General features: G+C 44.6%; 1 protein-coding gene across 20 annotated transcripts in view; it reads right to left on the bottom strand.

Moving 5' to 3' along the window:
* Positions 1–23,153, bottom strand: part of FOXP1 (forkhead box P1) — a 387,257-nt gene that overhangs the window by 117,191 nt on the left and 246,913 nt on the right. Inside the window, exon 1 of one of the 20 annotated variants that reach the window (XM_030501120.1) lies at positions 8,348–12,170. The exons of the other annotated variants lie outside the window; for them this stretch is intronic. The gene's annotated coding sequence lies outside the window, so the exon portion shown is untranslated. Of the gene's footprint in view, positions 1–8,347; positions 12,171–23,153 lie in introns of those variants that run through there. 20 annotated transcript variants of the gene reach the window in all.

Below are 23,153 nucleotides of genomic sequence, written 5' to 3'. Positions count from 1 at the left end.
ACCTCCACTTCTGCAAGTGAACAACTGCAGGGGCTGTGGTAAACAGAGCTCATGTTTGCGCATCCAGGCAACTGCATGGTCCTTCACAGGACAGGCAGGTAGAGATGCCAAGAGCCCTCAGGACTGCAGAAGTGATTCAGATATCTAGCCCATGATTACCAGCAGGCATGTTATGTGCCACCTATCTGCACTGCTTGAAGAGCCTGCAAGCTTTGGGACAACCAGACCCAGATGTCAACCCTGGCCTCCAGCAGCTAATCACACAGCATCAGCAATCATTCTCCTCTCTGCACCGAAATACAAACAGGAAACCTTCCCACTTACTGAAAGAAGAGAAAGAAAAGCATCCCCTAGCAAGAGCATCTCCTGAGTGCCATGGTTCTTGGTCACTACCAACAGGATTTGAAAGGACAACATCAGTAAAAAGCTCATACCAAGCAAGTCATCTTGATTCTGCTCGGTGCTACACCTAAACACAAGATACGGTAAATGAACTCCCAGGCTGTTTTCTTATCCATTAGGAAATCACCCAGAGATAAGGAGATTTTCTGGTGTAAAACAGAGACCAGTAAAAAGGCAACTGAAACGCTGTACTTTAGAGAGATTGACCAAACTAGGGATGATATGTGGGAGCCAACATGGGGTGACACTAACCCATGAAACATTTTAACAGCACATTCACTGTGAGATGAATCAAGCCTGTTTCATTCAAAGATGCCACAGATTCAGTGGGAAGCCCCATCGAAAATCCCTCTCCCTGTGCTTAGGGAAGTGTCAATCATTTAAGGTTTCCCAACTAGTTAAGTACCAGCTGGGGGGACAAAAAGTACGCATTTGAGATGACCAAGACCATTTTATTGCAAGATAGACAGAATGTGAGTTGTTTGCCCAGCTGTTGTTTGCCCAGGCACCGTTACCACCCAAGTTACTGTTGTAATTCAACATTTCAGGCAAGCAGCTCAATCTTTCAGTTTCACCATCCTCTTTGGGCAAGTTCTGCTCAAAGGGTAAAAACACATCACTGCCTCTGACTGCATGTGGCTAGGAACTCCTGAAGGGGGCTGGAGAAGGGAAACACACTGGAAAGAAAAAGAGCAGAACTTTAAAAATAGAAATGCTGCTTAAATGCCATATACTTGCTTACAGTGTTAGTACATAAGGAAAACAGTAACAGGATCCAGCCCTATGGAGCCTCTTGCTAACTTGTTCCACCACTGCAGCCAGTACAACAAGGCAGCGACTCTCCAACTGTTTTTCCATCAGCCTATTTCTATTGAAGAAAAAGAGCTCAAGCTCCTCCGTTCCTATCTGCTCCAACCAATATTAAAATCAATCAGCTATTAATGAAATGTGAAGACCTAGAGCTATAATGGGCCTGACTCTAATGCCAGGAAAAGCTTACTTCTGCACCTGAGTTTTATCAGGCATGGAAAGACTGACCCAGGGAACTGCAGGACGTATGGAAAAGTATGTAAGCTGGAGGGTGGGCAGACAAGCAACAGACATGAGGATGCAAAAGAAACCGGCGTCCTGTCTGACTGCCAATTCCCAGGACAGTTGTGCAGTAATTGGCTGCCTCCGAAATGGAGAAGCATGCACACAGAAGGGAACAAAACAAAATCCCATGTGTTTTTCCAGATTCCTAAGGATTTTGGGCCTTTCCAGGTGGACAAAGCTGCCCATCAGGAAAGCAACTTGAGAAAGGAGGAAGGAAGTGTTCCCAGAAATCAGAGATGGTCCCGCAGCCATGTGAAGTGTCCAAGCAGTAAATCTGGAAAGTTACTCGCCAGCCAACATCATCATCTGTCCGTTATTTCAGTTATGGTCATTAAAAAGCAAAACACAACACAACAAGCAGAGAGAGATGAGACAGAGATATTTTAAAGGGCAGAATTTACCCTTGGAGAAAAAACAATGCTACCCCAGTCCCAGACTCCAGAAGTGAGACCTTCTGTGTTGACCTCAGAGCACTAACGGATAGCTGGATCCCTACCCAGCTATGACTGCTGCTAAGCTTTCCCCACCACATTCTGGGTGAAGCATGGCTTTGCAGCACCCAGACATGCAGTTCTCCACCATCTTATTTTTCCAAGAGTTTCACAATGGCTTTAGGCACTGAGGGACCGCCCGGTTGGCAGGTAAAGGGGCCTCTCCCAGTGGAGACATGGCCCACCTCTCAGAAGGGTTTCCTGCTTCCATTTAGTCTCACAAGGCAAGTACCTTTGTTTCTCCCGGGTGGGACGAGGTGGGATTTAGACTCAGCCAGCAATCTCTCTTCTTTCTCAGCTCCCATCTGTCCTCACACCCCGCTCCACTCCACAGCTGCTCCCAGCAGAGCGGCAAGATGCAGCTCACAAGCTCGGAAGCCCGGATGCACCCGAGCTTCAGAGCTGCTTCATGTCTCTCCCACTCCTGCCTCCTCTATCTCCTCTCCTGCGACACCCTCTTCTCCTGGAGCAGCAGATGTAGAGGAGCGGTGGTAGGAGGCAGACACATTGGAGGGGAGCCCTGCTGCAGCTCTCCTCCGACAGGCTGAGGAGCCGCACAATGTGTGGAAACCGGCGAGGAGCAGAGCAGTATGCAAAGAGGAAAAAAAATAAAACATAGTGCAAAGCGACAGCAGTGGGTAGTGCTGTTCCTCTGGGAGGAACAGAACAGGGGGAGGTGAGATGAACCAACTAGAGAGAATAGGAAAGGAACCAAAATGAAGAGGAGGAATAAAATGTAGAAGACGCAAAAAAGAGAAGCAGATGTTCTTGCAGCACTTATTCCCTCTGACATTCGTACCCAGCTCTTTCATCTTCCTCCAGAACAGGGAAACGAGCTGCTACGTGCTCCCTCCCTGTTCCCACCAACCTGACCCTTCGCACCACACATGAAAAGGAGCCAAGGCCAAAAGCTCCAGCACTGCTCCTGGCACCACAGGGAAGCCTGAGGATAATTACAGGCAGGACACAGGACTCTGCTGTGGGACACAGCTAAGATCCAACACAACCTGGGGAAGCAGCTCTGCTGTCCAGCTTCCTCGCCAGCCTTGGAATGAGATCACCCCAATTCCCACCTCATCCTCTATTTCCTTGTTTCAGTAAATAATCCTCCTCCATCCACCTCGTACCCAGCTCCCCTCCCCAGGTGCAGCAGAGGGATGCTGTGAACCAGGGGAGATGCTGCTGGTTGCCTGTACCCAGCGCCTCGCTCAGCTGCAGCTCCTCTGCAAGGCTGGCTCCATCCAAGGGGCTACCAGCCAGCTCATCACAGAGGAGAGCTTCAACAACAATCCTTTACTCGAATGAAATGATCAGCTGGCCCTGAAGGCTTTGCTTAGATGCAGCAGACTGATCTAGCCAAGTGACTAATGGGTGATTCCCATGCTGGAAAAAAGAGAAGGGACCTGGAGGTCCGCATGTACAAACCCCGGCTCACATCCTGTCCTTGATGTGACGGGGGCAGGCTTGGAGCAAGGGAGCTGGCAGCGTGCCTCATGCTGAAGCATCTATGAGAATAGTCATAAAGAAAGAAGATGAGTCTTTATTTCTCTTCCAGCAGGCTTAGTTTCTTTCCTCTGGAATAGATCCTGGCTACCAGTTGAGGAGATCCCCTCCAGAAAAAGGCTCTGGAAACAGAAACCCTTTCTTCCAAACCCACAGGGTGCAGTTGCATGTGCCCAGCGCTGCTAGACTTTGTCCTTGTGGGCACCAAGGGTACTTCTGCTGGCAGGAACAGGAGGACTCAATGCTCCTGCCCTACCACCCTCCAGCCCACCCCATGACTGGCAAGGTCCCTGCCTGCTATCCCAGCTCAGCAGCAGTAGGGACCCAGCCCCACGCAGGGGGACACAACAGGGATTTATCTCCAAAAGACCTGGTTTTAATTTTGTATTCTATTCATGAATTCTGCCAACTTGGGGGAAAAGGTGGTCTCGGCTTTCTTCAAATACCCAGAGACTTAAGGGAGATGGAAGGGGGCAGGCAGGGTAAGAAGACAAACCCAGAGAACACCAGAAACCTGCGAAACCCAAACCAGCCACAACAACCGCTACAAAAATCCCATTCCTGAGGCAAAAACAGAATCCTCAGGCAGTTACACTGTAAAAACACCTTCTGTCCCCTCTTCTAAGGAGTCACAGTCAAGTCTCATCAAAGCCATTTAAAAAGCATCTGGCAAAAAGTTCCCAAACATTAAAAATGTCTCTCTTTATTTTGGCATGTCAAGATTCACAGCATGTAGCGGTCTGTACCAGCAAGAAAGGAGGGATGGGCCAACACATCCTGGTAAAATGAGAAAGGATACAGATCCTGGCTCCCTGTGCAAACTGAACCAGAACTGAACTATGGCTGAGGGATGAAAAAAATCTTATGGGATTTCCAGCTCGTTTCTGTAGGCTCGAGATCAGATTCTGAACTCCTGTGTTTATCCAAAAGTGAACCAGACCTTTGAATATTTGGAGGACTATTCACTGCTGAGCCGCGTTTTTCTTGGATGTCAAAAGCACGGGAAGTTCTCATATTTTTTAATAGGGAAGAGAAGAGGGATAAGGTTGGGGGGGGGAGAAGGAAGAGTGCCTTTTTGTTGCTACAACATAAATAGTATATTGCATACAGCTGCTTGCGCGCTTCCCTGTGTGGTCAACAAAACAGGGAACATATTTTAAGCTTGTTTTCCAAAACAATGTATGACAAACTTGTCCTGCGAGGCCCATGAAATAAAGCCCCTGACTGCAGACATCTCACCACGCACCAGCAGACACTCGCTGCTCTTGGGTGAATGAAGGCAGCAAAATGTTGGGACAAGCCAAAACATGGGGAACGAATGCCGCAAATCACATGTCTGCACTTCAAGCCTATGGCACAACCTAATTTAGACAGCTTCTGAAAACCTTCATTTTAAAAGATTCTGGTAAAGCAAAAATAGGCAAGGTTCAGATGGAGGCGACAAAAATGATTAGAGGTCTTGGCAGATCCAAGGAAAGATTGATAAGGGTGGGAGTGTTTAGTTTAGCGAGAGATGAGTAAGAGGGGAGATGATAAAAGTACACAAATTGTGACTTGGCCTGAGAAGGTACATCTGGTGCTATTTGCCACTTCTCATAAGGAAGAGAAAGAGGACATTGAATGAAGTCAGGAAGCAACAACCACCACAAAAAAAATTAAAGCAGATAAAGGGATGGGGTTTTTTCTTTCTTAATACACAACTCATAATTACTCTGGAACTTACTGTCACAAGATATCACCAGTGCCAAGAGCACGGGGCGGATGCAAAGAAAGGATCAGACACTTGCACAGATAGTAATGGGAGCATTTACAGCTACCTTTGGAAAGATTAAAATATAAATCAGGGTACAAATGTTTATGCTTCAGGGCATGAGCCAACCATAAATCGCTGCAGGCTAGGAGGAAACTTTCCCCCATGGACAGGTCCTCTAAGTGTCCTTCATGGGCTTCTGCCCAAGGACTACAGCCAAGGGCTGGAGAGATCCCATGTCCAACGGGATGCAACTGCTCCTTACTTGCCTTCTCATGTACCTCCATCCCTCAACTGCTGACCTCAAATCCTGTTCCCCAGCTCATCCTGAGCCCCCTCAACCCTCAGGGAGCCACTAGGCACAGGGTGGCTGGCCACATCCCCCAGCCCAGCCCCTGCTCACGTCACCTAGCCCCAAGCTGCTCATTTTCTCTTCCTTCTTTCATCACGTTTTAAGTTTCAGGTCCTAATTTCACCAGCCCTTCCTCTCCCTGGTATTTCCACTGACATTTTTTCCCTCTCTCAAAACTAAACCCACAGCTTCAGTCCCTGTCACCCATTTGGGCTCCCCACCGAGCACTGACCCCCAGGAGCTGGCGGGTGAAGCACCCACCTCCTGCTCCCCGGACCCACCGGCAATGTGCATACTTGAACTCAACTTCAAGACGTCAGGCAAATTTTCCTGGTTTTGATCTGAAACTGTTCCATAGAAAACCTACATCCCTGAGGAGGAGGACGACCCTCCTGCCGATACAGCACCTGCGGGGCAGCGGCAGTCAGGCGCTATTACGGACCGTGGAGCTCATCAATGTGCTGGAACTGACATGCAATTCGGGGAGACAAAGAGAGATTTTGAAAGCAAGTCAGTCTATTAAATTTATACCTACCTGCACAATGTGAAACAAACCACATCTCGGTTTCCTTTCATGTGCATGACAGTCTTAACTTGTTTCTTTTAATCCCATAAAAGCAGCTAAAGCATGCAACATGCTTCCCAGAGATGAGGCAAACCTGTATTTTACTTCCTGACAGTGATTTAGTTTATAGGGTGGGTTGTTGGTTTGGGTTTTTTTTTTCAAGGAAGATAATGAGCATTGTCCTAAGCTGGTATTACAAAGGAAATACTACACGCTACATGCTAGACACCTGGCACTGAAAAAAGAATCACATAAATTGACACTGTCTGTAACGGACCAAATCCAGCTGCAACCCCTCGTGCTGCACAGACACAGATATCAGCACCTAAAAGATCCCAGCAGCACTCTCCAAGGTTTTCTTCAGAAGTCAGCACCCTTCTACAAATTTAAAGTGCCTCTCCTTTAGTCAGTCCTACCCCCAGTAGGACTAGGGAGAGGAGCAGGGATGTGCTGAGGCAGAAATGACTGTGTAATAAATCCAGCAAGTCCAAAGGGGTGAAGCAGTAATCCATGGAAACGTTCTGCACAAGAGGGGCTTTTAAGTGCTTTTAATTCTGAGCTGCAAACCCAATAAGCTGCCAGAAGGCGGAGACCACCGAACACAAGGGGTTAATGGCCTTGCTATAGAAAATTATACACATAATTTCCTTTTATCATAAAACAATACGTTTATTATTTTCTGTATATCTGTTAAAGGGCACAGCCTTCTGAGTGGAAAACAAAACACAGCTCGGTCACATGTTTATTTGCTTCAGCTACTCCCTTTCCCTTCTGATAAATAATCAAACATGCCATCCAGAAAAAACAAAACCAGTGAGCTGGGAAATTTGATGGTCATCAAATAGACTAAGATACCAAGAAAAGCAGCCCACTGTTCCCACAGTGAGTTTTCTGCCCCACACCTACACTAACATCTGAGTAAATAACTTCAGTCACTCTTTCCATTTTCCCCATGCAATTACTCCTACTGTTAAACAAATTGTCCTTAAGGCAGTTGCAAACACCATTTTTTTTTTCCCCCTGCAAAGTAGAACAACTTCTGAACATTAAAAAGCCAGACTAGCAATATATTTTAAAAATATGTTTGTTGTACTTGCGGTTTGGCTGCACACACAGCTTGATTTCTGCCTCTCTCTCTCTTCTAGGAAGATGGGGGTTTACAGCTTAAAAATTTAAAGTGTATTTGGATCTCGGAGAGGCAGGAAAAGCCTCGAGGAGGATGGGTTTTCTCCATGGGGCAGGCATATTTTCCATATTCTCTTATGTTTCACACTCCATGAGCACTGCGAATGCTCACCAAAAACAAAAGTTACCTGCTATTTCAGTGGACTTTGCGGGGGGGGGGGGGGGGGGAGAAACAACCAAAAAATATCAAGTAGTTTTTTAAGTCACTTGAGCAGAGAAGGATAAAATCCAGCGTACGTGTTGCAACACGGATTACCCAGAGGATCTACGCTATCTTCCAACAACCCCTGAAGACCATTCATACAACAATCATTAATACTGAAAAACTGCAGAGAAAATCCCTCACGTGAGAAGTTAACAACCATTACCCGGCATGAGCACGCTTTCCCTTTCCTTTTGTAGTACCACAGGTCTAAACAATAGTAATATGAATGAGATAATAGCCATGCTTGTCTCAGCAGCCTGATTTTTATTAGCATGAAATTGGTACAAATATTAGCGAGGCTGGTTCGCAAGCAGTGCCAGAGCCACGATGCAAACAATTTGCAGAAAACAAAAAGGGACTCAGCAGGCTTGCACCCCTCTCTTTTGCTGCCCAGAACAGCAACCACATTGCCTTCTTTTTGGGGGGTTGTTTTGGGGCTTTTCTTTTTGCTGTTTGTGCAAATGCGAGGAGAAGCCACAGCACCCGGCAAGCAGCGGGGACAGTGACACAGAGCTGCTCTCGCTCCACAGGGATGTCGCAAGGCAACAGGCACCCCAAAAGAGGACTGAGTCCTCGCCATGGTTCTCTGAAGCCATGCCCCAAAACCCACCCTCGTTGTCAATACCGCAGTAAACAACCTGAACCGGCTTCTTCTGCTTTAAACCTAAGCAATTCCCCTCTCCTGTGCTGCCAAGCTGCTCGTGCAAGGCAGCAAGTTAAAAGTTCAGCCCTGCCTGCATGCTCCTTTTCTCTGAGCGCTCGCAGAGAAAATGAAGAGTTTAACAGAGTAAGCTCTTACTGTCTGCCTTTAGATTTCCGTCTTCGCGCTGGAGATGTGTTTCTGGCTGTTTCTGTGAAGCGGGGGCTGAAGAATGGTAAAAAGATGTTTGAATAAACAGGAAGTGCTGTGCAGCCGGAGCGCAGGCTGGAGGGAGACGGCGCTGGAGCACTGCCCTTCGCCGGCAGCCACCGGGTCTCTGCCTCCACAGTAGCAACCTCTGCTTTTACTAAATGACAAAGAAACCGCAACGCATTCCTTCCCTAATTCTTCCCTTGCAAAGTGGCGAGATCGGCTGGGGCTCGCAGGTAATCTCAAAGTTGGGTTTAGCACTACACCAGGCACAAAAATCTAGCAATTCTGCATTATTAAATTCCCCCTGTCTCTAAGCAGAAACATGCACAACTAATTATGTCCCCAACTAGACCAAACAGCAGCAAAAAGCACCCCTCACTTCTGCATCTAGGCAAATGCACATTTGCACATAAGTTCAGCCAAGCCTGACTTTCCTACCCTGTATGGTGCTGTAACTTGCTTTTAAAACTGGCTCGTGAGGCTGGCCGGGCTTCAGAGCTGTTTTCTCCAACTGCATGAACTGAAATATAAACAACCACCCAAGAAATGCAACTTGTCTCGGGCGCAGGACTTGCACCCAGCATCTCCGAAAGAGCATTCAGGCAGATGCTTTCCCTTGGTCGTCGTCTCCTTCCCCTCCCTACAACAAACTACCTATTTAACTCGAGATGACTAACTAACCGTCTCCCCACCCAATTATCAAAGCCCTGTCTTCTGTTATATTGGTGACATGACACAGATATTGTCAAGAAAAAGTAAACTGGGGCTGGCACTTGAAGGCAGCTCGTGAAGAGATGAGCAGTCGAACAGCCATATTCAATAAAAAAGAGGAACAGGATTCCTTTAGAAAATGTATTGCTGTTGTGGCAACGCGCTGCCGCCGCTGAAGGGACTGATTTGTTATTTAGCATGTAGTCTTGGACTGTCTGTCATTCTGGGTGCTAATGCTCTGCTAAAATAACTCATTGGGAGCTGTCAGTGGGATGTTTACATAGGCCCCCAATCTTTTCTTCATACAAGGAAATTTTTTACTGGAATTCATCTTCTTTTGATCTCACATTCAAAGCAACAGCAGCTTGATAGACATGCAAGTCTGAAAGCAAATCCAGACGCTGAAGATAAACCGCCAGAGTATGACAGGCAGGAGCATCTAAAGCTTATAAAAATGAAGAGAACAGCATGTCGTCTGAGTATTACAATAGCAGAAATCAAGAGACATATTAGGTGGAACTGATCAGCCACAAAAACAGTTCAAAAGGCAGATCATAGAAACAGAGGACTAAGCTGGAAAAAAAAAAAAAAATTGGAAAGATCTGCTTTACAGAGGCATCACCTCCTTTCTGAGTACCACAGCGCTTCCGCTCCAGCATGTAAACTTAAGGGGAAAAAAAAGAGGAGGGCTTGTGCCGTTCCCACTAACTCAGCAGTTCTTACCTTCAACTCACCAATTAATTTGCCGACTGTACGTTTCAATTACGTGTTATTCAAAGTGAAATAAAAATACGACACTGTGCCACTTGTGTCTAGCCAGCCCTCCAAAACACCGCAGGGATGGGGAATCTGCACCTCTTCATTAGAGAACAGGAGAATCGCATCCCCCTCAAGGTGCAAGAGGGGCCCTGGCCTCAGCCCCTGCCACCATTTTAGCTGTAGGTCTTTCAAAGGGCTGAGTCTTGGGATGCTCTTGAGCTCTGCCTCTCCCACCAGTGCAGAAATATTAGTTCAGAAGATAATTTTATTTAAATTGAATTACGTGTGCCATGGAGTCCGCAGCCACGGACCGAAGGCGACACTTGCCGGGAAACAACTGATGAAACTTTCTCTAGAAACCCATACATTTTTAATTTTCTTCCCCAAATAAGCTTCTTATTCTAATTGAAGTCAGCAAATATAATGAAAAAGTAATTCTCAAACAATTTTGTACTTAGAGCTGTTTGTTAACAAACACTGAACGAGCAGCAGTGTTAGGTTAAAGGGCAGCAGGATTCCACATTATAATTTAGCCTGTGGTTATTTCTGATTAAGAACACCCTCCGGGACAGCAAAGCAAGATCTTCTTTTGCAGCAGGCACAGCTTTTAAAATTAGCCTCTTCTCCATAATAAAACCAACAGGAAAACTGTGGATTTAAAACTGTACTAACCAATTTGAAGTGCTGCAATCAGTTTATGTCTTGCTTTCTGCAAAACACCATTCCCTGCCTTCTTCAAGTTACAAATGTAAAAATGCTTCCTGGATTCTGAAACTGTTGTAAGAAAGTCACCTTCTGTCATGCTTATGTAGCTATCTAATGTGCTAAAGGCTGATTATTTATCTTTAAACTGTACTAGTTTAATCTTTTAAGGTCACCACTAATCTGCTCCAACCTTTTAAAAAATAGCAGCTTTCAAGACTTACTGCTGGAATCACTAAACTCAACGCTGAATGTCATTGTAATGGATACATTAGCCAGAATGAGTGCAGTTTTACAATGTAAACACCAAATTAAATCCCCACCTAAATGAGAAGAAAAATACGATCTCCATGCCAGGAGAAATGTCAGTAAATAAGACCAACACCGAGCTATTTCACACAAATATCGTTCCAAATCACGCTGCTATTTCTTTCCCTCCTCCCCCTCCCTTCCCCAGTGCAGAACAGGCAAAACTTGGGTGCAATTTAAAGGATCATTAGGTGCTTTTTCTTTATCTTTCCCCTTTCTCAGCAGCAACTTTGCATGCCCGCTGCAAAGCCTCACGACCGCATTGGGAAGTCGCTGTTAGTCCAAAAACCCCCTCACAGGTTATTTGTGTGTGTGCTGCACAGCAGCCCTTCTGTAGCCTTCTTTCTTCTTTTCCCCTAGACTTCTTCTGGACTTGAATGTCACAGTAGACCTTGAATGTGAAATGGCTTCAAGCTAATTGCTTTAATTGCTTGAAGATGTGCAGGCAGGTGAAACCCGATCCCCTTGGCCATTGTAGAGACCAGGAACAACACAGGAATGTTTACATAGTGGTTTGAGTTTAATAGACAGTAGAGCCGAGTTTCAGACAGCTAGCAAAAACACAGCTAATAGGTGACCTCTTAATGTAGTCCTCCTTTCTAAAAACAAAATACAATTTCGTTTTAGACAAGGCAATGTCCCTAAATGCCAAGGTTATCTGCTTGACTTTTTGAGTGAGCATGCACTGCATTGCACCTGACATTTATACCAGAAACTCTATCCTGAATGCATTTCCTTCCACCTTAAAACAAAAAGCACTTTATGTGTCAGTCACCTTACAAACAGATTAGAGCTGGATGGGGTTTCCGCATAAGTGCAGTCATTTTAATTTAAAATTGAGTGGTTTTCACCACCATCATACTCCTTTTGCCCCGAAAACACATGGCAGGGCATGTAACCTGAACCACATCACTGCTGCATCCCTCCTGCATCCCCTCACCTGGGCACTCCCCCCCGCCGGCAGCACTGGCACAAGCCCTCAGTGGAGTCTTCTGGAAAGGCAAAGTATGACTTTTAATGACTTTTACTGCTTTTCCAAAGCTTCCAGTACATTTGCTACACATGGTGAATATACAGACTGGCTGTGATGTGCTTTCTCAAAGGCATAGCCTGGTTTCATGCACAGCACAAATTCGGCAGCTCTTCCTGCGGCAAAACTCCTCCTGATGGAGAACTGCAGCACATGGGGTCATGGAGAACCAGGCTTGCTTTCCAAGAATCATGAGCTAAGTAAAACACACTTGAAACCAGCCAAAGGCTGTGAGCAGGTATAGCACAAGTGTAGGAAACAAAGCAGAAAGAACCCTTTTGGCAGTAGCGGTAGCATGAAGGTATTTACTGTAGATCTCATCCAAAAACCAAACAATGCAAACAGGTAATACCTACTAGTCACTTTCCTGGCACAGGCACATCAAGGTTTGTTGCCAAACTTCAGAAAATGGTTAAAACCGCTTGCATTGAGTGAATATCAGCAGGGAAATGACATGTATTGCCTCCCAGATAAATAGGAATAAATAAACTAGCATTTATGTAGGAAGGAAAAGGGGAAGGCAATCTGAGGAACAAGACTGGAAAAAGCACAAACACATAGAGGCAGAGGAGAGGAGGCTAAACTAGCCTGTATTTAGAACCAACAAGAAAGGAAAACAGCCCCAACCCCAGAGCCCTCCACGTAAAGGGCATTTCCAGTCTGATCTCTGCAATTCTGCTCAGAAAGATTCAAATCCTCTATACCCTATGCTGAAGCTACCACTGCCTGCCCTGGGTAGAAGCAAACAGAAGCAGGAGGAAGGCTGCTCCAGCCACTTCTGGAAGCACCCCTGGTTTTGCAGGAAGACAATAAAGGCTGGTTGCTGTGCTCTACCTTGCCTGTTACTCCCAATCCTCAGAAGCAAATGAGTAACTGATCTTAAATAATACAGAACAAAGGGAACAATAGGAGCTAGGAAAGCAAACCGGGATACTTGGAACATGCTTCTCTCTGTTGAGAGACAATCTCACTGGCACACACACACATGCACTGAGTTGTTGTCCTGTGTCCCCCCACATCACCTCCAAAACACTCAAATTCCGGGTTTAATGGATGGTTTTTCAGTACCCCAAAAAGAAGGGGGGGGGGGAAGACAGAGAAAGTTCAGAATAAGGAAAAAAAAAAGAAGCAGAAACAGTGTCAATGTAAAGATTTAGTATAAACTAGTTCAAGCCTGTGGGAGGAACGCTAAGTGGAAAAAGTAAACAGGGTCCCCCCAAGAAGCTCCCCTGGCAGGCAGCAGGCGGCCGTGCCTGGTACCGCGGTGCCCCGCGCCTGGGGAGGTCAGCCCAGCTATGCTGAACTGACAGGTTCAGTTTACAGCAGGCCAGCACTTTGTTTGGATATACTGGCCTTGCTCACCGCCAGCTTAACAACAGATGGCTAGAAAACTTTCATTATGGTGCAGAGGGCTGAACTGCAAACAATCGGGGAAAACTGTGAGAAGTTTAACTCTCTGCAAGCCGAGCAGGGAAGCACTTGCTGGGCCGGCTGGCTTCCAGCTCCTGCCCTCTGTACCTGTGCCTTTAAATTAATTAAAGCAGGATGGGATGATTAATTGTACCTGTGCACCGTGGTCCTGGGGATGCTTGGAAAAAAAAAAAAGAATTTGCCATTTGACAAGGTCATTTCAATAAAAGTAGAATTCCAGAAGAAAATGGACTTTGACGGATTGCAAAGCTGATTTTAAACCTTCCTCTAGCCCGTGGCTTCAGGAGAGTTACACAAAGTTTCTGCAATAATCCCCCAAATAGGTTTATCAAGAGCTTTCTGACCAGTGTCCTTCCATCTCCAGAAACAGAGCCTCCATCCCTCAAATTCCCATTTCACACTTCCACACACGATGGCAAGAGAAGGCCGCCAAACCACCTAACACACAGATCTGAATATGATTTATCCAAATCTGTGTGTAATTCAAATATTCATCTAATTGATTCCATTCATATGCACCCTAATATCTTTTAACGCTCTAAGGCAGGTTATAAATGCACCTTCCGAGGTTTAATTCAATTGACAATCTTATATACATCTCATCACTGGAAACGCATTATTTTATATTATTCAAGAAATGAACGAATCTGTTTTCCACAAATGTATTTTAAAAGCGACTCTTTCCTGTTATTGAAAGAAAATTGTGTTTATTACTCCTTTAGCATAGTGTAAACTCATAAACGTCAACAGAGAGTACAAGGAAAACTGTCAACTAAATATTGTTTCCTTCATGAGCTGCTCTTCCAAGTCAATTACGCCTTTCAACTTCTGGGGCATTGTATGATAAACTGGCAGTAAAAATCATTCACATTAATATACCATGGTGCCTTGCCTGCAAAAGGTAATTAAAGAAGTAAATGACTCATAAGAATAGACATATTAGCTGCAAAATGAAAGGCAACTGAGCTGCCACATGAAAATATGTACCATTAAGATACTGCATTTTCATATTCCTGTAATCAGCTTCAGTAGACTAATGCTTATTTAATCCAGTTCTCTGCTAAGTCCATCAACAACTGTTTTTTGCTGTTTTCTCCTTGACTGAACATTATGTGTGCAGGTTTGGAATAAATACTGCAATAAGATTTTTGCATAGTCAATTGAAGAAAAGGTTTTTTATCTTTTAAAAACTATTTTTCTTTCCCACCAAGACGAATACAGCAGATAAAGGTATCAAGAAAACCCCCATTTTCTGGGGTTCTTTTAGTGCTGATACGCTTTGAGTGAAATATATACCCCATTCTACCATTCACCATTTTGATTCGTGAAACTATTAGCAGGAAAAACAAGCCTAATGACTCCCATCTTCCAACTTTCCTATTCTTCATGTAGGAAACGATTTGCCTTGTTAAAGCATGTTTTCATTAGGGTTAGAAAAATGAGGCTGGTTTTCTCTCTCTGAAGCCTTTGAGACAAGGTGGGGAATGGAGAGGAGAAGGAGATGCCAGCTGGGAGCCTGAGGGGCAGCGCCCTCCAACAATGGGCATCCCAATGACCTGCCCTTCCCAGCCCTGACTTTTGGAAAGCTTCAGGTGACAAAAGACCCAAACTCCAAACCCACAGACACCGTCCCAGCATCCCGCCCTGGCAGCAGGACCACCGAGCTCAGTGCCAACACGTTCCTGATCTTTGGTAACAGCCTTTGCTGGGAGCACATCTCAGCCCACCTCTGCTCTGTGGCCGTCATATAAATCCAAGCCTTTTGGTAAAGGGTGTTGGGTTTGACTTCCCAAGTCTGTCCTTCTCCTCTCAAGAGGATGGCAGGGAGATGGTGACATTCAGAGAACAAAGTGCACTTATCTCCATCCTCCAGAACAACACCCTGCAAAATACCCAAACAATTACAACTCATCCTGTTTGCGAACAGTAATTAACGTACTCTTCTCATCACAGTAATAGCTCTGTAAGGCCAAGATCCAAACTGCTTTTGACTGCACAGCTACCACAGTTATTTCCTTTCCTAAAGTATGGGGTGGAGTTAACTCCAGTACTTCAGCTATCACCTGATAGCACACACTGTGGTGTGCCTGTTCACAAATGTCAACTGCCCTAAATGGCAGAGGCTGCACATCTACCATCCACCTTTATTTATTGTGCCAAACAGAGGTTTCTCCTTGCAAAAAGATTTTTCAATAAAAATCTTAACATAATGCTGTGCAACCTGCATTATATGTTGCTTATTTATCACTATCAGTACAAAATAGTGTAAGACTTAAAACATAGGATCAATCATTATTTAAACCATATTATTGCTTCTCCATTTGAGCAGACATCACTTCGCACCCACAATTAATGAGCTCTAGTCCTTTTTCTAATTAAGGAACAAAGGTTCTTGTGTGCAGAGTATAGAGTGACACTGTCTAGAGAACACACATTTAAATAGAAGAGAATCCTTCTAATTACCTTACAATAGGATTTTTCATATCCAGGAACATAATAGGATCAAGAAATTCGAGCATTTCCAACAGCATTTACAAATAAGTCATTACAAAACACTGTTAAAAGGTAATAATGTATCCCTAAAAATAACAGGACCTTATGGAGACTAGTGCCTAACACTTCCATATTTATGTAATTAATCTGTGAGCATTGACACAGGGAAAATGCAATACAGAAATTGTATTATGTGTGTGTATAGGTAGAGACAAACCCAAAAACATCAGGAGTTGGCTATTAGAGCATAACATACTTCAGGCTAGTGCAGATTAGGATCCAAACACGTAATTAAGGAAGTCAGAAAGGTAACCTGCCTTTAGCCAGTAATTAGGGCTGTTAGAAACAGGATACTGTCTCTTAAAAGTGTTACAAATACACCGCACTACTAAATAACCTGCACTGCTGGGAAAGTAGACTTGCTATCAAGGGCAAAGCTGCTATACACTGAGGTAACAGTAAATGACAGACTGTTGTTCAAGTCCATTAGCTGCTATGTGATAGGAGCACATTCACTAGCACACGACCTGTGAAAAATCTTAGATCTCTTTAAATCTTTGAATTGGATTGCTGCATTAATTCTTAAGAACTGCAATCCTTCAACCAAGTCAAATTACCCTCATTAACAGGGGAAAAACTGCCTCTGCAATAAGTTAGGGGAAAAAAAAAAGAAGATATTTATTACCTATAATCACTTTCACGTACTTCACCTGGAAGTGTGACAAACTGGGACAACAACTTCAGAGGCTGGCACCAGTTCAGGTGCTGGTGGGGATGGGACGGAGGGGACGCACGCCGCATGTGCACGCTCCTGCGTGTGCTCAGCGCCAATAAATGTGCTTCTTGTGGGGAAAAACCTCAATGAATGTTCTAAGAAAAGAAAAATCACTAAGAATAAGCACAAGCACTGAAGCGATCTGTGTGTGTGCCACTGAAATAACCGCAAAAGAGGAGGGGAAATTCTCCAGTTATTCAAGGCTTGATTAGAACACTACTTCATAATTAGGCATGTTACAAGTATTGTCATCAACCAGAAAATTCATGTACTAACTAAAAGGTCTCAGAAGCTGGCTCAAGCCTTCCATTCATTAACAACATCTGCTATTAATGTTTAACCCTCATAAACATGCACAAAACGTTCAGCATCCAACAAAGATTAAAAATAAATATTCTGTTGTTCTAGCTCATCCGCGTGGCGATCTGCGCGGTTCTGAGAGGATCGGGAATCACTGAAACAGCCACAGAGATAACAGACAAATATTTGGTCTTTGCTGGAAAGAAGATATTTCTTTCTCCAGTCACTGCTTCTCTGCACTTCAGATGTCACAGCTTCCAAGCCAGGCCAGTGCAGCACAATAAACAGCGATGCAGGCATACACATATACATATACCTCTACGATGGTATGAATCATTTATTTTAAAGGTGAAACTCCCTGGAACAATTCTCAGGCCAAGTGTTTCAAAGGACCATCTGCTTATATTTTTTCTAATTTAAAAATGAGCATTCCTGGGACCAAAGATTCACTGCAAAACGGGGAGCTAAGTCCAGGATCCAGAAATGAGAAACGGAGCATTTCATCTACATTTTACTGCTGTGAGTCCAGATGAGTTCCCTGATCTCGCAGTCAGATCCTAATGGGCAGATCTTTGGGAAGAGTCTTTGGAAAGACTCATTTCCACCACTGTGGTTTTAATGTAAGTGGAGCAATCTGCTTGTGCAGGCTCATTTACGGCGTGGAGACTGAGCTAAGTGGTGAGCTAATGTGACCCTCTAATGGCTCCTGGGAATGCATCAGGACATCCCCCATGCCCATCCCTCTTCCCGTGGACGGGTGTGGGTAGCACATGTCCCTGTCCCTGCCTGTCCCCACCTTGGCTCACACCACAGGCAGGTCCTACAGCTCCCTCTTGCCTGCACAGACATGCTCCGACCCTGTCACCCCCTTCCTGCATGCTGACCCCCACTCCTCTGTAGGGGTACCACGGTACCTGCACCAGGCAGGGGAAGATCCAGCCTGTTCTCATCTGACCGAAATGCTTTTTTAATTTGCAGTAACACCAAGATACAAACCAAGGCACAAAAGTAATGAAAAATACAGCTCTTTTTGTCTTCAAACATGACATTCATGGCGGATTCACTGTCTGCATGTTGCAGCACGCTCTATTCTTAGCACCGTGCCTTTTAAAGTTAGGCCCATTATTTTCTACGGTGTATCAAGATCAGTATGTATAACATATGCCATATTGTTGACACTTCCCTGGATGTACTGCATGCCATATGCCTAAAGCACTAAAAGGGGTGATGAACAGAGTGGCAATACTGAAAGGAGAACAAGATACACTGAGCATGTTGAATGAATTCAGTTATATAATTCAGCCAATAAGGGTTTCCATAGATTTAACAATCTCCTTTTTTTTTTTCCCTTTATTTTTTTTTCCCCTCTCTTGTATAAAAATGAATTTAACAACTTTCCGCTGTGAAAAGTTAACACACTGGACACGTATTCAAAGCAAACATTTAATCACAGTGGGCCCGCCAGGTCTAAAAAGTATACATGTAAGGATAGATCATATATAATCACACCAATAAAACAAACAAAAAAGGACGATTCATACATTTTAGCAATAAACTACAAAAATAAAATATACAGTTCTGCTCCTGCTTCTACCTGTCCTTTATTTTACCTTGCATAAATCTATACCCCAAGTCCAATTCCTAGAACTAAGGAAGATGTCATCTTGCCCATCTTTAAAGGTTTATTTACTAGTTTCCATACTAAGAATTATTATTTGAAGAACCCAGAAACTAATGCTCCCTTACACTACAGTATTTTTGTCCAAATCTTCTGGAACAGATTATAAAATTGAAATGTAAGAAGGAACACAGCCGAGCTATATTTATAACAAGACGCTGCTCTTCAGCATCTGGTACATACACATGTGTATCCTCATTTCTATGCCATCCCTGTGCACACTCTAATGGGTACACTAGCTGCATACTTGTCATTAAAGACAAAAAAAAAGAGGGAAAAAAGGAACTGACTCATCACTGAGAACAGTTTTGACAGTACTTGCATGCAGAGCCCTGGCAGAAAGGTTCAAGCTATTCAGTTCGCCACTTGGGACCAGCTACAAATGACATACCTTGCACTGAATGAATAGCTGGGAAAAAATAAAACCATGCCAGCTCTTGGCATGGGTACAGGCTGGTTGCACAGATGAACCCAGGTCTAATCTGCAAGTTTAGTCCTTGGAGCTATGTGCCACCTGGAGGAAGGAATAGATCCGGGATGTCTGGAAAGCAGGTATTGCTACAGGAAACTGTTTCTGAGCCTCCACTGCCGAGACACTGAAAGGGTTCCCAAGAAAAGGGAACAGCATTGCAGGAATGCCCAGGTGTGCAAGGGGCACTTCCAGGGGGAGCATCCCTGGAAGTGGATGAGTGGGGAGCACGGCTGTCCCTCACAGGGATGCTACTTAGTGCTCTGGAGCTAATGATGCCATGCAAAGCTGGAGCTTCCCCATTCTCTGTCGTTAGTGCCACCACACACCCACAGGCAATGGATCAAAGGGGCTATGAGAAGATGAGGACAATCCATTTTAATTTCAAAACATGACAATTCTGGCACAGGAGATGACTAAAGAAGATCAGTTCTGTTATGTCTCAGTGTTGAAAAGGAATGTTGCATTTTAAATGTACACACATACCTATTTATCTGAGTAAGCAACATCATTAGCAGCATAAAACAAAGTAACAGGAACATGGGACTTGTGTTGAAGTGGAAGGCAGAATTCTCTTTGTGAAAAACATCAAAGAAAAAGGAACACATGCTGATTTTTAAAAGCAGTCTATGTCTAATACAGAATATCAAGACTTTAAGAAAAAACCACAAACCAACAACCTCCCTGCTTGCTTCATGCTATTTTCCTTAGAAACAAACCTAGTGCTTACTGCTGACCTGGAATTAGCTGTCACTGCCAGGTCAAAGCATTGGTTGTATTATCCAGTAGTGAGTACTCAGACAAAAATTTATACACACAAATTTCACACTGTCAAAGATTACGACAAGTGGAAGTTTTGTGAGTGGAATGCTTGCCCTCATCTGTGTTAGGCCAGGAGGTAAAGGGAGGCATACGTCCCAAAAAATTAGAAAAGTGTTTGGACAGACATGCCAGTCCCCACTCTGGCCCTGCTCTGAGCTTTCTCTGGAGGAAAAAAACCAAAGCAAAACAAAGCAAAGCAAACCAAAAGAGGTTTGTCTTGCAGAAGCCACAACTATACAGCTGTTTGTACAGGAAACGGGTAAAGAGACATCACCTCCTGTCAGCATCCCTGTGCTGTTACTACATTACGCTTGGCCATGCAACGTTAAGTAATGGAGTAAAAAAGTCTTTTACCTTCTGCTGTCTAACTCGGGATGGTCCATACAGAGTACAGCCAGACTTTCTACTAGCTGTTGGCAACGTTAGTTTGATGGAATTCATCCAGTTCCATGTGGACTACTGTCCATATTAGGAAAAAATCCCCACTTGACTTTGGCACTGGGATCCAGCCCTATCCACAGACACCAGCAGCATTACAGATATTTCCTCGGGAGCCAGGTTGAGACACAAGGACCACAGCTATGCCCATGACCCTTCATAATGAATTTCGTATAAGGCAAGAAACAATCCATCCAGGGCTAACTAAAACATGTCTTGTGCTTGCACTGTAGAAAACCCCACACACCAACACACAGGCAACAAAAACAAAAGTAAAAAAATCCCCTAACCCACCCTGTGGCAAACTTTGTTTCCTCCTTCTTGCAGCACTGGTGACGTTCACAGGAGAGCTCAGAAGGGTGATAGGGCATCGCTAACATGGCAGCTATTTAATTCCACCAGGCAGATCCCCGAGACCTGTAACAAGCGTCTGCTTCCTACCCATCAGGCCATTAATCACTGAGACTCCTAAAAGGTTCAATTCATGTGCCCACTCAGAGAACTCATGAGATGCCTGATATGTCATCTGAGAAGGGAACAAAACTGTATTCTTCTCTGAACTGATGTAGCTGCTATTACCAAGAGACTCCCTCCCTTGGGAGCAACCAGAAGAGAGAAATGAAGGAGAGCTGACTCAAAGCTCTGCTTCGCAGAAACACATAATTGATGCAGAAGGGGGAGAGAGTTATAAGGAATCTGCCACTACTTTTACTTTGCCAATAATCTGGGGAATTGGTGAAAGGATTTTGAAAGGGGTGAAAAAAAATCTTCAATTTTTACTAGCTACACCTTAGATTAGCAAAGACTCCCTCCAGCAAAGACTGCTCTCCTCCTTGGATAACAGCTTGGCAAAAGCAAAGGAAGGTTTTGCCGTCTTAAGATTAGACCATTTCTTCTACTGACTATCTTTACTCTTCTTGGGACACTTTGAGCAGCTGCAGATCATGCCTAGGCACCATGCTTGCTCACAAATCCTTTGTTTCCCTTGGTATCCACTGCTTCAAAACCTCAATCCTTACCTACTGATGCTCTTAAGATCCTGAGAGCCACTCATCTGGGAGACAGCTCCAGCTCCCTACCACCACACAGCACCCAAGAACCCAAGCACAGGGGTCCCGGGTGCCTGGGGGACCCAGGCTCCATTTGCTTGCGGCATGGCAGTGGTGAACTGGGGGTAAGCTGATCCACCTGCACTGGCAGAAACGTGACACATAGATGTGTGTGTATATATACATATATGTGTATATATATCATTTGACAGTGCCATTTCCTGGAAATGACATCTGAAGAGAGTACCAGAAAGGGAAATACATATTCTTACAGCTTAAAAAAAAGTAATAAATGGTCGTATCACTCTGCATTTGGTGGAAAATTAAGAAAGAACAAGCCATTGTTTATCCTCTTGCTGCTTCTTACTGCTTTTCTTCATTTAATTACTGCTCTAGCAGGTAAACTCATAGATAAAACAGACCAAAATATAAAAACCTAAAAGCACCTAAGCAATTGCTTCACATCCTCATTATTTTTCCTGGAAATAGTCCATGCCTCAACAGAAATGTTATCCACATTCTCTTCCTGCCCAGCCCAAATTCAGCAACAACAGTTTTTTCCTCAAACTAGACAGTGAAACCAAGTTCCAGGCAGCCTGGTATATTCACTGCTACTTGATACTTTACCTTTCTCACTAGCACCTCTTGATCTCTGAGGCTTTGGAAACACTAAGCTAAACTGATCTCTTGCTCCAATTCATCATTACCAATTCACAGCATCTTCCAGCACTCCATAGATGCCAGCCTGCTGCTTAGGAGTTACATATAATTGAAAAATGCTGAAATTTGTTAGTCCATGGAGATTTTTCCAATTTTTTCCCATCCCTCCATAGTGCTACTAAACCGCATTGAGCTGCTGCTGTTATTGCAGAGCCAACTTGGATGCTTGGTGCTACATAGAGCAAAGAGGAGGCAGAGGGGCTGCTTTCAAAGGGTTTCCCATGTTCAAGAGGTGTGTATGATACATAAACAGCCCTTTCCAGGTTCAAAAAAATCCTCTTTCCCATTCAGCATCAGCATTATCCCTATTGGTTTCACTGCCTGCAGCAGCTCCCCAGCAGGCAGAAACATCCCGCGGCTCTAGGGCAATGGCTGTGCTCAGCCCTTGCCTCTCAGCATGAACTCCTCACCCTGATGATCCTGCTCCAGCACAGGACAAATTCAAACAGCCACCACAGGCCACAGCTCAGCCCCAGCCCAACCTGCAGCACAGGGAGGCGGCAAAGCTGCCTGTGTGGAGGGTAATGGGGCTGCCCCGGCCACCTTTGTGCCCAGAACAGTCTTGGCTGTTGTTCTACAGCCATGAAAAATTAAGCTGGATGGTTAAAATTTCCCACTCTAGTTTTGGTATGAGGCCCCATAGTATATCTTGCTCCTGTGGCTTACCTATGGGACCCCGAGCAAAGGAAGTCCATGCTGGGAGTGAATGTAAAATAAGGGACCATGCAGGCTGCAAAGAAAGTCTTAACCAGAGGTACTTAAGTGTTTCACCAGTGATCCTCCATTAAGCTTGTGCCCTACCTTCTCTTGCAAACAACTAGCAACACCTTCCCCCTCTGAAATGATCTTAAAGTCTTTCATTGAAATAAAAACACCTCTTTTCTACAACCTCGATGTTACAGGTGGGGCAACTAAAGCACAGAGATGAGAAGAGTTCAACACTGGAAACAACATTCAAGAACTACAAACAGACAAGGAGTTCTGAATGTTTAAAAGTAGAATTAGATGCAAAAACCACTTTTGTCTGGTTGCTCACTAGCATAACTGAGCTCAAACACTTTTTGGT

The sequence above is a fragment of the Strigops habroptila genome, chromosome 11 (assembly GCF_004027225.2).
Source record: "Strigops habroptila isolate Jane chromosome 11, bStrHab1.2.pri, whole genome shotgun sequence".
Lineage (NCBI taxonomy): Eukaryota > Metazoa > Chordata > Aves > Psittaciformes > Psittacidae > Strigops > Strigops habroptila.
This window is presented reverse-complemented; position numbering and strand designations above follow the sequence as displayed.